This window comes from Schistocerca nitens, chromosome 7 (assembly GCF_023898315.1).
Source record: "Schistocerca nitens isolate TAMUIC-IGC-003100 chromosome 7, iqSchNite1.1, whole genome shotgun sequence".
Taxonomy (NCBI): Eukaryota; Metazoa; Arthropoda; class Insecta; order Orthoptera; family Acrididae; genus Schistocerca; species Schistocerca nitens.
In genome coordinates, this window is record NC_064620.1 from 487,236,761 (window position 1) to 487,251,044 (window position 14,284).

Sequence of the window (14,284 nt, forward strand, 5' to 3'; positions counted from 1 at the left end):
CGGTCGCAGGACCGGAATTAAGAGACTTTGAACGCGGAATGGTAGTTGGAATAGACACGTGGAATATTCCATTTTGGAAATCGTTTGGGAATTCAATATTCTGAAGATCCACAGTGTCAAGAGTGTGCAGAGAACAACAAATGTCGGGTATTACCACTCACCACGGACAACGCAGTGGCCGACGGTCTTCACTTAACAAGCGAGAGCGGTGGCGTTTGCGTAAAGTTGTCAGTGCTAACAGACAAGCAACACTGCGAGAAATAATCGCAGAAATAGATGAGGGACGTGCGGCGAATGTACACGTTAGGACAGTGCGGAGAAATTTGGTGTTAATGGGCTGTGGCAGCAGATGAGCGTCGCGAGTGCCTTTGGTAACAGTACGACATAGCCTGCAGCGCCTTTCCTGGCCTCGTGACCGTATCAATTGGACCCTAGACGACTGGAAAACCTTGGCCTGGTCAAACGAGTCAAGATTCCAGTTGGTAAGGGCTGATGGTAGGGTTCCAGTGTGGCGCAAACCCCACGAAGGCATCTACCCAAATTGCCAAAAAGGCCCTGTGCAAGCTGATGGTGGCTCCATAATTGTGTGGGATGAGTTTATTTGAAGTGGAGTGGGATCACTGACTTGAAATGGCTATGTTCGGCTACTTGGAGACCATTTGCAGCAACTCATGGACTTCATGTTCCCAAACAACCGTGGAATTTTTATGGATGACAATGCGCCATGTCACTGAGCTACTGGCGTTCACGACAGGTTTGAAGAACATTCTGGACATTTCAAGCGAATGTTTTAGCCACCCAGCTCGCCCAACATGAATCCCATCGAACATTTAACGGAGTGCTCAGTTAGTGCCCAAACTCCTGCACCGGCAGCACTTCCGCAGTTATGGTGGCCACAGAGGCAGTGTGGCTCAATGTTTCCAACGGCTTGTTGACTCCATGCCTCGTTGAATTTCTGCAATACGCCGTGCAAAAGGAGGCCCGACACGATATTAGGAGGTATCTACTGGCTTTTGTCACCTCAGAGTATGCTTTCTTAAGTGTTAGGAATTTCTTTTCAACGTAATTTTATTTACAGTTTTTCACTGATGCATCACAGTTCACTTATATTTGCCTCTGTTGTTATTATTATCGTTTTTGCTTACAATAAATCACCCAATAAGTTGGAGCGCTTTCGTCTCAGCCCAATATTCGTTCATCGTAGCATTTTGAACGTTCCTTCCTTGTTGCATTTATTTCAGTCCGACTTCAGGTCACAGTGCTTTAACTAATAATGAGTGAAGAGAATCAATTGTTAAGGTCGAAACTGTGCACTGACCTCAGCTGTAATTCTCACTGAAATCGCTGTTCGATTATTCTAGGTCATGCTAATTGCACTTGCTATGGATGCTACACGACGTCTATACCAAGTTACAATAGAACTGTTTCTGTTCCCACGGTCTCTATTTGTAGAGTTCCTTAGATGCCAAATTATTGACACTTTAAAATGTAGAAATTCTATTCATTACTTCATATGAAATTTTTCGTTTCTTTTAAAAAAAATCAGAAATACGATCTTGTGAGATTATTAGCAAATGTTTCCTCACCAACCACCACTACCACTTTAGCCGTTGCCGTAATACCTTTGCTCCAGAAACGAAGGTACAAATATAGAATACAAAATGACTCTGAGCACTACGGGACTTAACTTCTGAGGTCATCAGTTCTTTAGAACTTAGAACTACTTAAACCTAACTAACCTAAGGACATCACACACATCCATGACCGAGGCAGGATTCGAACATGCGACCTTAACGGTCGCGCAAAATGGTGCAAATGGCTCTGAGCACTATGGGACTTAACATCTGTGGTCATCAGTCCCCTAGAACTTAGAACTAATTAAACCTAACTAACCTAAGGACATCACACACATCCATGCCCGAGGCAGGATTCGAACCTGCGACCGTAGCAGTCGCGCGGTTCCGGACTGAACGCCTAGAACCGCTAGACCACCGCGGCCGGCTGCGGTCGCGCATTTCCAGGCTGTAGCGCCTAGAACCGCTCGACCACCCCGGCCGGCTATAGAATACAATCCGTAAAGCTATGTTCCCCGACTGGAGTGCACCCCTATTTTTTTTACTTTTTTTCTGTGTGAAGGCCTGGCAAAGGCGAGTAAACAAATCCAACTTTTAGTCGGAATCTTTCATCAGTAGACCACCTTCACCATTCATTATCCACGGTCCTCTGTCTTCTTCTTACCGCGTCTTAGTGTTATTTATAGACACACTAAGAGTAGTACCTGACTTCTTATGCAGCCAGTTTACGATTACACAATACGGTTAATCACTGTATTCGATGTAATGTAGGTTTACATAAAGGGATATTTCATTCTATCCTGAATAATTCAAGATATAATACTTGTTTTCTAGAAGTTGTTTTACCTAGCCAGTAGTGCTTTCTCGATTTAAACTCTGTGTTTTGTATGGACTGTTATTTTTAAGCCTCTGGTGGTTTGTTAAATTCAGCTTCAGGCACAGGCGTCTTCTCAGTATTTTTTCCTGCGGGTACTGCACCTGAGTGGTCTGTACTGTTTGTCGAACGGAATTTTCACTGTATTTTAACACAGACGTTTAAAATAGATCAACAGAACTACTTTCGCTAAAATTAAATGAACGAAGATGCAGTACCATGAAACGTTATCAGCGAAAACCTTCCGAAACGCAGAACCCAAAATGTAATTAACTTGTCGCCGCTAATGATAAATTTTGTGCCAGCTGACGCAAGTGCTAGAAGCTGTCCTCTCATGATTTAGACCTGAAAATGACCAAATTCGTCCGGAACCGGTTACCAAAATTAAATAAATAACTTTATCTAAACTGTGATGTTCACATGATCATAAAACTATTTGACTGACGTCTCCATAACAGTCTTCAAAGTAGGGTAATAAGTAATTTTGGTCGTTACCATCAGTTCAGTTTTGGTTTTAAATAGATAACTCCGGTGGAAACAATAACAACTATGAATCAAAATACTGCTAGCCGCTGTGACTTACACAGATAATTGTTTTAACTTCTCTATTATATAATAAACAGTTGCGTTATCTAAATCATTATCCAACATGGACGAAGTAGGTCCATTGTTACGAACTTTGATTATATTGCTCCAGCTGATGGGCGTAATTCATTAATTTCAAATGCTGCACTCCTGATGAATTACTGTAATTAGTCTGTGAAATTGCAAACTGCAGTACTTACGTGCGTTATCTGTATTTTAAAAATGTAAATAATGAAAATTAGCTCCCATAGCTTTAAAAACTCCATCACCACATGATTTTTAGACCTACGTCGCCTAACAAAATACTCTACGTAAATTAGATTCCCAGATTGCAACTAATAACTTGCCCACTACAACAGTTATTGAAGCTGTGATCCACGATACATAATGTGGCAGTTAAATGGCCACTGCGTACCTGCTGCTTGTCAGAAGAGCGGAATTCGGATGTGTCTGTTGTGGCGGCAACGAAATTCGGTGTAGGTTGTATAATGGTATGCGGCTCTTCTCTCTAATGTGCAACTGATCACTAGTTACGATCAACTGCAAAATGATTTTAGGTGTCTGTGGATACGTTTCAGAAACTGGTTGCTTTCCATACTGTCACCAGTTTTGTGTCAGGACCTATTTCTATCAGTAAGACAAGCACCACTGGTTAATGATTTGAAGAAAATCAAGTGAATTTGTTGAACGTGTGTACTCTAAAACCCAAAACGACACTACTCTACGTGTTTTGGATGAGACAGAGCGTCGAGTGCATGCAGATTCAATTAGTCCTAAAAATCTAGCATTATCGGTTCCCCGCGATTGCGGAAGATTAAAAAGAAATGCTGCCTTCATCGTATCAAAAGTGGTTGAAAAGTCTCTCACGAAGATTAAACGCAGCAGCTGTAGATTCGCTCTTATGGAACGTCAGAACCTGTACTTATAATCCGTTTAAATACACAAATAGGAAAAATAATTAGTATTTAGGTCTTTGGAGTAAAATATCATAAACTGAATTCGAGAAACCACACAAAACATTTAAGGAATGATCTTGGTTGAGAATTATTATTAGTACGCAATATTAAGCCTCCAAACGACCTAAAACTGGAGTAATTATTTCATTCTGTATTCATTCACTAATAATTTGCAAAAAAAGTATGGAGAAACTCTGTTTACAGATTTTTCAGAAATCAGGTAGGTGCTCTAGAAATTACATTTCTCGTTCGTCCTATGAAACGCGGAGAGATCTCGTTAAATATATTATTATTCTGGATGCTATTTCACAAGAAACATGTCAACTAAAACGCTTTTTGATTAACAGTATCTCTCTATAACAATGGTGTGTAAAAATAGTGTGAATCATTTTTATAATACTGCCACTAAAACTATTTTTATGAAAAATTAAGGAGTTTAACGTTATCATAGAAAAGAATAAGATTCGTGAGTACACGAGTATTCAACAATCCACGATAACATAATTAAATATTTTTTGGGTACTATAATGAAGCTTCAACGCTAGTTAAAGAATTGTCTGGTGGAGGACTCCTTCTCCACTGAAAGTATATTGACATAGATACTTAAAAGTAATTCATTTGATTACCAGCTTAGCATTATAATACTATTTCATTGTCCCATGTTATTCTATCGTATTTTACATGAGTACAATATACACATTTGACATTTTTACCTTCCAATAACTTCTGTCTTGGGAATCCATGGATCATGACATTGGATGAGAGACACTGGGGGCGAATAGTCTATTGGGTACACAGCTTTGCTAAAGCATCATAGCGAGCGAAACTTGCAACTGATGCTGCATACAGTTGGGACCATCGAGAAAAACGCCTTTTTAATATCACACGAAGCTCATCAACGGATCTAAGAAATTCTGCGATTGCTTTTTTCCTTGGCCACCGTATTAGCTTTTTCTGTGTTGGGAGCTCTCTTCATAACACCTGCTACCTCTCATGTTCTTAGCAAGTGCATGATAATCCAAAAAGTCCTTTCTTCTGCTGATAAGCTGATAAGCCTTTGTAGTAAACTAAGTTCCTGCTAAAATAGCTAAATCTGCCAACTGAAAGCTACAACGACCAAAATGTTGCTAACATCTTATGAAGTAAACAACTACTTATTATTAATCTACACTGATGTGACAAAAGTCATGGCATGCCTCCTAATATCGTGTCGGATCTTCTTTTGCACGGCGCAGTGCAACAACTCGAATATTGACTTAACAAGTCAATGGAAGTAACCTCATAAATACTGAGAAATGCTGCCTCTATAGCTGTCCATAATCGTAAATTAGAATTATATATGAATACCTTCAGCTGCTGACGGGCGTTGATATATATCAATGCGGACAGGTGAAAATGTGTGCCCCGACCGGGACTCGAACCCGAGATCTCCTGCTTACAAGGCAGACGCTCTATCCATGTGAGCCATCGAGGGCATAGAGGATAGTGCGACTGCACGGACTACCTCGCGCACGCCTCCTGCGAGCCCCACATTATATGTCCACACACTACATTCGTAGTATCCCTACCCAACACACTAATTAGTTGTGGAACATTCTTACCAGGTCCCGCAAGAGTTCCGGTAATACAGGGTGATCAAAAAGTCAGTATAAATTTGAAAGCTTAATAAACCACGGAATAATGTAGATAGAGAGATAAAAATTGACACACATGCTTGGAATGACATGGGGTTTTATCAGAACAAAAAAAAACAAAGTTCACAAAATGTCCGACAGATGGCGCTGGACAGCAAAACGTCAGTGACCACGCATGACAATCTTGTATAAAAGGAGCTGTAATGAGAGAGAGAATCAGATGCGCCAGCAGTCGCAGCATGTTGACGTTACCTGAAAAGGCGCTTTTAGTGAAGCTGTATTATCAGAATGGGGAATGTGCTAGTTCAGCGTTACGATCCTATCGCCATAGGAAGGGGATTCGAACGGGTAAAGGTCCGTTGACAAATGCAGCTGTGGCGAGAATGATTTCGAAGTTCGAAGCCACGTGTTGTTTAGACGATTGACGCCGTAGTGGCCGACCGAGCACAAGGCGTAATGCTGCTGAGGCAGTTCAGGAAGAAATGGAGACTGTAGCGAGTTCGGCTATGCACGAGGAAGTCGGCGCTCGTGCAGTCGCACGTCGCACCGGCATTCCACACACTACTGTTTGGTTGGCACTTAGGCGTAACCTCCGATGCTATCCGTACAAAATCCATCGGCATCATGAACTGTTACGTGGCGATTTAGTGAAGCGGAAGGCACTTGCGGTGTGGGCGTTTTAAAAGATGGCGGAAGATGACGATTAGTTGAATAACGTGTTGTGATCCTACGAAGCTCATTTCACGCTCCGAGGCTCTGTCAACGGCCACAACTGCTGAATTTGGGCTTCCGAAAATCCAACAAATGTCGTGGAAACTCAATTGCACGACGAAAAAGTCACGGTATGGGGTGGATTTACCACATCTACCGTTATCGGTCCTTTTTTCTTCGAGGAAATACGTGATTCTGGTTTTGTAACTGCTACCGTGACGGGTGAAAGGTACGCCGATGTGTTACAGAATCACATCATCCCCAGCCTGGCTGATAAACACCTGCTGGAACGTACGATGTTCATGCAGGATGGCGCTCCACCCCATATTGCTAGACGCGTGAAAGATCTCTTGCGCGAATCGCTTGGTGATGATCGTGTGCTCATCCGTCACTTTCGTCATGCTTGGCCTTCCAGGTCCCCAGACCTCAGTCCGTGTCATTATTGGTTTTGGGGTTACCTGAAGTCGCAAGTGTATCGTGATCGACCGACATCTCTAGGGATGCTGAAAGACAACATCCGACGCCAATGCCTCACCATAACTCCGGACATGCTTTACAGTGCTGTTCACAACATTATTCCTCGACTAAAGCTATTGTTGAGGAATGGTGGTGGACATATTGAGCATTTCCTGAAGATCATCGTCTTTGCTTTGTCTTACTTTGTTATGCTAATTATTGCTATTTTGATCAGATGAAGCGTCATCTGTTGGACATTTTTTGAACTTTTGTATTTTTGGTTCTAATAAAACCCCATGTCATTCCAAGCATGTGTGTCAATTTGTACCCCTCTATCTACATTATTCCGTGATTTATTCAGTTTTCAAATTTATACTGACTTTTTGATCACCCGGTATGTGTGCATCCGCACAGAAGGAGGAGGTCATGGCCGGTATTGCCAGAACTATATATGGTGTCTGTTCTTTCGGGCATGTCCGAAAGAACAGACTCCATTGATGGCCTGCAGCCGTCTAGAACGAAATTAGAATTATATATTAATACCTTCATAATCGTAAATGTGCTGCCGGTGCAGAGATTTGTGCACGAACTGACCTCTCTATTATGAGCCATAAATGTTTGATGAGATTCATACGATCCTGATGACCCAATCAATCACTCGAATTGTCCAATCAGGAACAACTGTGGCCCGGTGACATGCTGCAATGTCAGCCATATGAATTCCATCGTTGTTTGGGAACATGAGGTCCTTGATTGGCTGCCAATGGTTTCCAAGTACCGGTGTATAACTAGGTCCCAGTCAATTCCCTCTCAACACAACCCACTCCTTCATGGAGCCACCTTCAGCTTGCACAGTGCGTTGTTGACAACTTGGGTCCGTGGCTTCGTGGGGTCTGCGCCACAACTGGAACTTTTCGTCAGCTCTTATCAACTAAAAGCGGGACTAAACTGATCAGGCGACGGTTTGGCAGTCGTCAAGAGTCCAGCTGATACGATCACGAGCCCAGGAGAGGCGCCGCAGGCGATGTCGAACTGCTGGAAAAGGCAATCGCATCTGTTCTGCTACCATAGCCCTTTAACTCCAAACTTCGCCTCACTGTCCTAACGGATACATTCGTTACAAATCCAACATTGATTTTTGCGGCTATTTCAGGCTTCTGTTAGCACTGACAACTCTACGCAAATTCCGCTGCGTTGTCCGAGGTGAGAGCTAATGCCTTGTACTCTCGGTACACTCTTGACACTGTTGATCTCGGAGTATCGAATTCCCGAACGATTTCCGAAGTGGAATGTCCGATGCGTATAGCTCCAACTACCATTCTGCAGTCTGACTCTTTTAAATCCCGCCGTGCTGTTGTAATAACGCCAGAAACCTTTTCAAATGAATCACCTAAGTACAAAAGACAGCTCCACCAATGCACTGCCCTTTTATACCTTGTGATGCGACACTGCCGCACCTGTACATGTGCATACTGCTATCCCACTACTTTTGTGACCTCATTGTAAGCAGATGTTCCAAGCCAATACTGTTGTCTTTCTTAAGGTCACGAAATATGGTTCAGATGGCTCTGTGCACTATGGGACTTAACATCTTAGGTCATCAGTCCCCTAGAACTCAGAACTACTTAAACCTAACTAACCTAAGGACACCACACACATCCATACCCGAGGCAGGATTCGAACCTGCGGCCGTAGCAGTCCCGCGGTTCCGGACTGTAGCGCCTAGAACCGCACGGCCACCGCGGCCGGCACGAAATATAAAGTGTTTGCTACGTTTTCCACAGTCTTTGGAGGATGATGTTGCCATGGTCCTCAGTTGGAAGAATGGTTGGTGCATCCCTCTCCACGCTAGTCTATCCTGTGCAAGCTTCTTCATTTCTGAATAGCTACTGCAACCTACACCCATTTGAATCCTGTCACTGTATTTATGATTATGTCTCCTTCTACAGTTTTTACTCCTCACACTTCCCTCCATTACCCAACTGACGGTTCATTGATGCGTCAGGATGTGTCCTGTCAATCGATCTCTTCTTATAGTGAAGTTACCTCTGTTCGAGTCCTCCCTCGGGCATGGGTGTGTGTGTTGTCCATAGCGCAAGTTAGTTTCAGTTAGATTAAGTAGTGTGTAAGCTTAGGGACCGATGACCTAAGCAGTTTGGTCCCATAAGATCTTACCACAAATTAACAATTTTTTTTCTATTTTTTTCCAAATTCGATACAGTATGTCGTCTTTAATTATTTGATCTACTCACTGAATGGTAACCGTGATTCTGTATCACCACATTTGAAAAGCTTCTAGTCTCTTCTTGTCTGAAGTGGTTTCGTTCTCGTTTCATTTTCGTACAAAGCTACACTCTAAAATTAACAAATCTCATTTTTGAGAAATGATTTTCTTGAAGATGCCAGTCTTCTTTCAATACCCTCTATACTTCGGCCATCATCAGTTATTTTGTTGATCAAATTGCATAATTGAGCTACTACATTTAGTGTCTTATTCCTAATCTAATTCCCTTTGCATCGTCTGATTTAATTCGACTGCATTCTGTCGCCCTTGTTTCACTTTTACTAATGTTCATTTTCTAACCTCTTTTCAAGACACTGTCCATTTCTTTCAACTATTCCTCTAAGACCTTTCTGTGTCTAACAGAAATGCAGTGGAGCCGGCCGGTGTGGCCGAACGGTTCTAGGCGCTTCAGTCTGGAACCGCGCGACCGCTATGGTCGTAGGTTCGAATCCTGCCTCGGGCATGGATGTGTGTGATGTCCTTAGGTTAGTTAGGTTTACGTAGTTCTAAGTTCTAGGGGACTGATGACCTCAGATGTTAAGTCCCATAGTGCTCAGAGCCATTTAGAAATGCAGTGGCATCGATAAAACTTGTAGTTTTTATTCTCCCGGTAATTTTATATCCTTTCCATTTTTACCGTTGGTTTCCGTTACTGCTTGTTTACTGTGCAGACATTGTGGTATTGTGGATATGCTACAACACTGTCTTATTCCTTTCTCAACCATTGCTTCCCTATTATGTTTTACGACTCATGGCAGCAGTCTGGTTTCTGTACAATTTGCAAATATCCTTTCGCTCCCTGTTTTATATGCTTGCTACCTTCAGAATTTCAAAGAGTGTAATCAGATCAAAATTGTCAAAGGCTTTCTGTAAATCTACGAATGCTGTAAAATTAGTTTTCCTTTCTTCAGTCTTGCCTTCCTTCCAACCTAAGTGGTAGGTCAGAATTCCCTCGCGTGTTCTATGTAACTCAAGATGATCTTCTCTACAGACCGGCAACTACCAGTTTCTTACGTTCTTCTGTGAACAATTCGTGTCTGTATTTTTGAAACAATGACTTATTCAACTCATGTTTCCGTAATATACATATCTGTGATCCCTAACCTTCTTTTCAATAGAAATTATTACATTCTTCTAGAGGCCTGAAGGCATTTCGCCTGTTTCATACATCTTGCACACCAGGTGGTATAGTTTCGTCATTTCTGCAAGGGCGATGAAGCGGAAATGTTCTAAAGGAGGTCCTTTAAAGTAGTGTAGGATCTAGAAATATTATCACGTGGACATGTCCTAATGGTCTGGAATACAACACGTTACAACTCCAGCGAGATTAGCAAGTCTGTGCAGAAGACGTGTATCGGCATGTGCACAGTGTGTGTCCTCGTCATTTGTCGTATACTACAAATAGTTACTGGCTTATCTTTACAACACATTCTCTGCTCGTCTTTGAAGCAAATATAAAACTGCATAGTGTAGGAAATATGTTTTCTACCTCGTCTCGGTGGTTCCCCCAGAAACGGAGACCAACCCACGCTCCAAGCAAGTTCTGTAAAACCTGCCACCTGGCCTGTCAGTCCAGTAACAGGTTCTACCAGCTCTTGACCTTCGTTGCTCCATGCCAGCAGTCGCACGTGGAACCGCAAGAACTTGGCAGTAGCCTTTGATCAAAAGAATAGAACGAACAGGAAGTAAGGAGAGTTGATCAAAGAAAAAATGCCAAGCGCATGACGTATTCTGACTGCAGTCATTTGTAACAGGTTTGTTTCGCTAGGTGCTTTGCAGTAATTTTCATTCCCAAAACCAAATTAGCGTAAAGAACGTTTCGAAATCATCACTACAGACTTTCAGGATTTATTGTGACAATCTACCAGGTCACGAAAATTTCCTGGAGGATTGAAACTGTATGTCGGACCGGAACCTGGGACCTCAACCTTTCGCGGTCAAATGCTCTATCTACTTTTTTTTTAATCTCATTTTGTTCGCTTTTGTTCGTTGCATCTGCTCGGGGCGGACGTCGTAAGACAGCCGTTTAGGTTCGTTGTTAATAGATTAACTCAGTTTTTTTATTACAGATGGCTGATAACCCTCTGACCGAACACGCTGAGCTACCGTGCCGGCTTGCTGTGGTCATCAGTCCCCTAGAACTTAGAACTACTTAAACCTAACTAACCTAAGGACTGTAGAATGAAGGCTTTCACGACCGGGTGACATGGCTGTTGATATACTTTTCGGGATGTGAGGTCGTGGTCCAAGAACTTTTCTGCTCCTTACGTTTCGTCCAGAACTGCGCTGGACTTCCTCAGAGGCGCTGCTCCGCTGAGTCTTGCCGACTGACTGGTCGGGTGTCTGAGAGCGACTTATATATTGTGAGAAAGGGGGCGTGGTTCAGGTGACACGTGATGAGCAGTGATAACCCATAGCAAAGATGAGGTTGACTATCGATTACCACCTTGTCAAAGATAAAAATTATTAGCAATTTTGCAGAGCCACTGATAATCCATAGCAAAGATAAGGTTGGCTATCGATTACCACCTTGTCCAAGATAAAAATTGTTAGCAATTTTGTAGAGCCACTGTCCATATATCGCTAAGTTTCATAGCCTCCTCTTTCCTATTGAAATTATCGTGATGTTTATAAATTTCGATAGCTTCTCTGTATAGCCGTGGATAGTAATTTAACGTTGTAGATAAAACTTCGGTATCCGAAAACTTCACTTGGTGGTTGCCTGGTTGAAGAGCATGTTCCGCTACAGCTGACTTTTCTATTTTTCCAAGTCGACAAAGACTTTTATGCTCTTTCAGTCGCGTGTTTACGCTTCTTTTGGTAGTACCAATGTAAACTTTACCGCAGGTACATGGAATTTTATACACACCACATGTCGACAGGGGAGGGCGTTTATCCTTCACAGATCGTAGTACTTGACTTATTTTCTTTGTTGGTTTAAAGATCGGTTTTATGTCATGTTTTCGTAAAATCTTACCGATCCGATCTGTTACTTTTTTAATAAAAGGGAGAACTACTGTATTTTTCTGTCGTTGTGGTTCATTCTTATCTTTTGGGTTTCTGTTCCTTGGACGCAAAATTCTATTTATCTCTATCCTTGAGTAGCCGTTTTTTTCAAAAGCCTGCTAACAATTTTTATCTTGGACAAGGTGGTAATCGATAGCCAACCTTATCTTTGCTATGGATTATCAGTGGCTCTGCAAAATTGCTAATAATTTTTATCTTTGACAAGGTGGTAATCGATAGTCAACCTCATCTTTGCTATGGGTTATCACTGCTCATCACGTGTCACCTGAACCACGCCCCCTTTCTCACAATATATAAGTCGCTCTCAGACACCCGACCAGTCAGTCGGCAAGACTCAGCGGAGCAGCGCCTCTGAGGAAGTCCAGCGCAGTTCTGGACGAAACGTAAGGAGCAGAAAAGTTCTTGGACCACGACCTCACATCCCGAAAAGTATATCAATAACCTAAGGACATCACACACACCCACGCCCGAGGCAGGATTCGAACCTGCGACCGTAGCGGTCACGCGGCTCCAGACTGTAGCGCCTAGAACCGCACGGCCACTCCGGCCGGCATCTACTGAGCTACCGAAACACGACTCACGACCCGCCCTCCCAGATTTACCTCATCCCCTACCTTCCAAACTTCACAGAAGTTCCCCGTGAAACTTGCAGGACTAGCTCAAGGATATTGCAGAGGTAAAGTTTAGCCACAGCTGGGGTATCCTCTCCAGAATGAATGTTCACTCTGCAGCAGTGTGTGCGCTGTTGTTAAACAACCTGGCAACGTCTTTCTTCCAGGACTGGTGGCACTGCTAGGCATGGAGAACTGTGAAGTCTGGAAGGTAGGAGATGAGGTACTGGCGGGAGTAAAGGTGTGAGGGCGGATCGTCAGACGTGCTTGGATAGCTCAGTTGGTAGAGCATTTGCCTCTAAAGGTTAAGGTCCCAGGTCCAGCATACTGTTTTAGTCTCCAGGAATTTTTATGTGAGCACAGACTCCGCTGCAGAATGGAAGTTCATGCAGGAAACAAGTGACGCGACGAAGACGTCAGTTCCAGAGAAGGTGATTCATGTGCGTTTTCTGTACAAAAATAATGCTTAGCCAGTGAATTTTCATGAAATATCATAAAACGCACACGGCCTTTAAATGATGTTTCAGTTATTCTGTTTCTTCCTATCCATTACCACCAATCGGATACAAACGTTCTTTCAATACTTGTGAATCTATTGGTGATAAACACCATATGTAATCATATATCATCTTACGATTTACTTCCTGTAATTATTTTCTTATGAATTTGATTTATTATTTGATATTTATAATTATCAAGTCTGATCGTACTTTTTGTAGACTTATAACGAAGAATGCAATAATTTCTGTATTGAAGGACATCTTTTCTGTAAGATCTTAACGCCAGAGTCTAAAAATCGATTATAGAGAGCTACAAGAGAGAAAAGAATTTGCTGATGTGATGTGGCAACATGCGTAGCTTCATTCGGCGTGATGTTGGAAATAATTCATATTTATACTGATACAAATGTCTAGCCCTATCGCAGATGGGAACGGATAAGTGGAAACCGATACAAGTACAAACTCCAGTGTATGTAAATGCGCCTGTCACCTGGTGAAAATTCGGCTTATGAATTGAAATATAAGGTGGAGTGAGTTCAGGTGCCAGCGATTGGTACAATACACATTATCGTCCTGAAGAACGAACTGTAGCTACGAAATAAAACACAGCCTGGTGTAAGGAATTCACGGTTACCATTCAAGCCCTCATACGTGCGTGTCACGTGAATTTTGTCGGGGTGGAAATAAACGGGCACATCTACATCTACGTGACTAGTCTACAGTTCACAAGCAAATACCTTGCAGAGGGTTCATCGAAGCGCATTCAAGCTGTTTCTCTATCGTTCCAATCTCGAACAGCGAGCGGGAGAAACGAACATTTAAATTTTTCCTTGCGACCTTTGATTTCTCTTATTTTATAGCGATGATCATTTACCCCTATGTAGGTGGGCGCCAACAAAATCTTTTCACAGTCTGAGCAGTAAGTTTGTGACTGAAATTTCACGAGAAGATCCTGCCGCAACGAAAAACATCATTTTTTTAATGATTATATCAGTGACACGCTTCCCCCTGCTTCGCTATAATACAAAACGGGCTGCCCTTCTCTGAACTTTTTAAAAATCCCTTTCAACCC

The 14,284-nt window shown here is 42.5% G+C and overlaps 1 protein-coding gene and 1 non-coding gene across 2 annotated transcripts in view; one reads left to right on the forward strand and one right to left on the reverse strand.

The window, feature by feature from the left end:
* LOC126195111 (ATP-binding cassette sub-family G member 1) overlaps nucleotides 1-14,284 on the forward strand; it is a 495,613-nt gene that overhangs the window by 417,328 nt on the left and 64,001 nt on the right. The window lies entirely within an intron of this gene.
* Nucleotides 5,390-5,464, reverse strand: Trnat-ugu (transfer RNA threonine (anticodon UGU)). The gene has a single exon. It is a non-coding gene; the product is annotated as a tRNA-Thr (tRNA).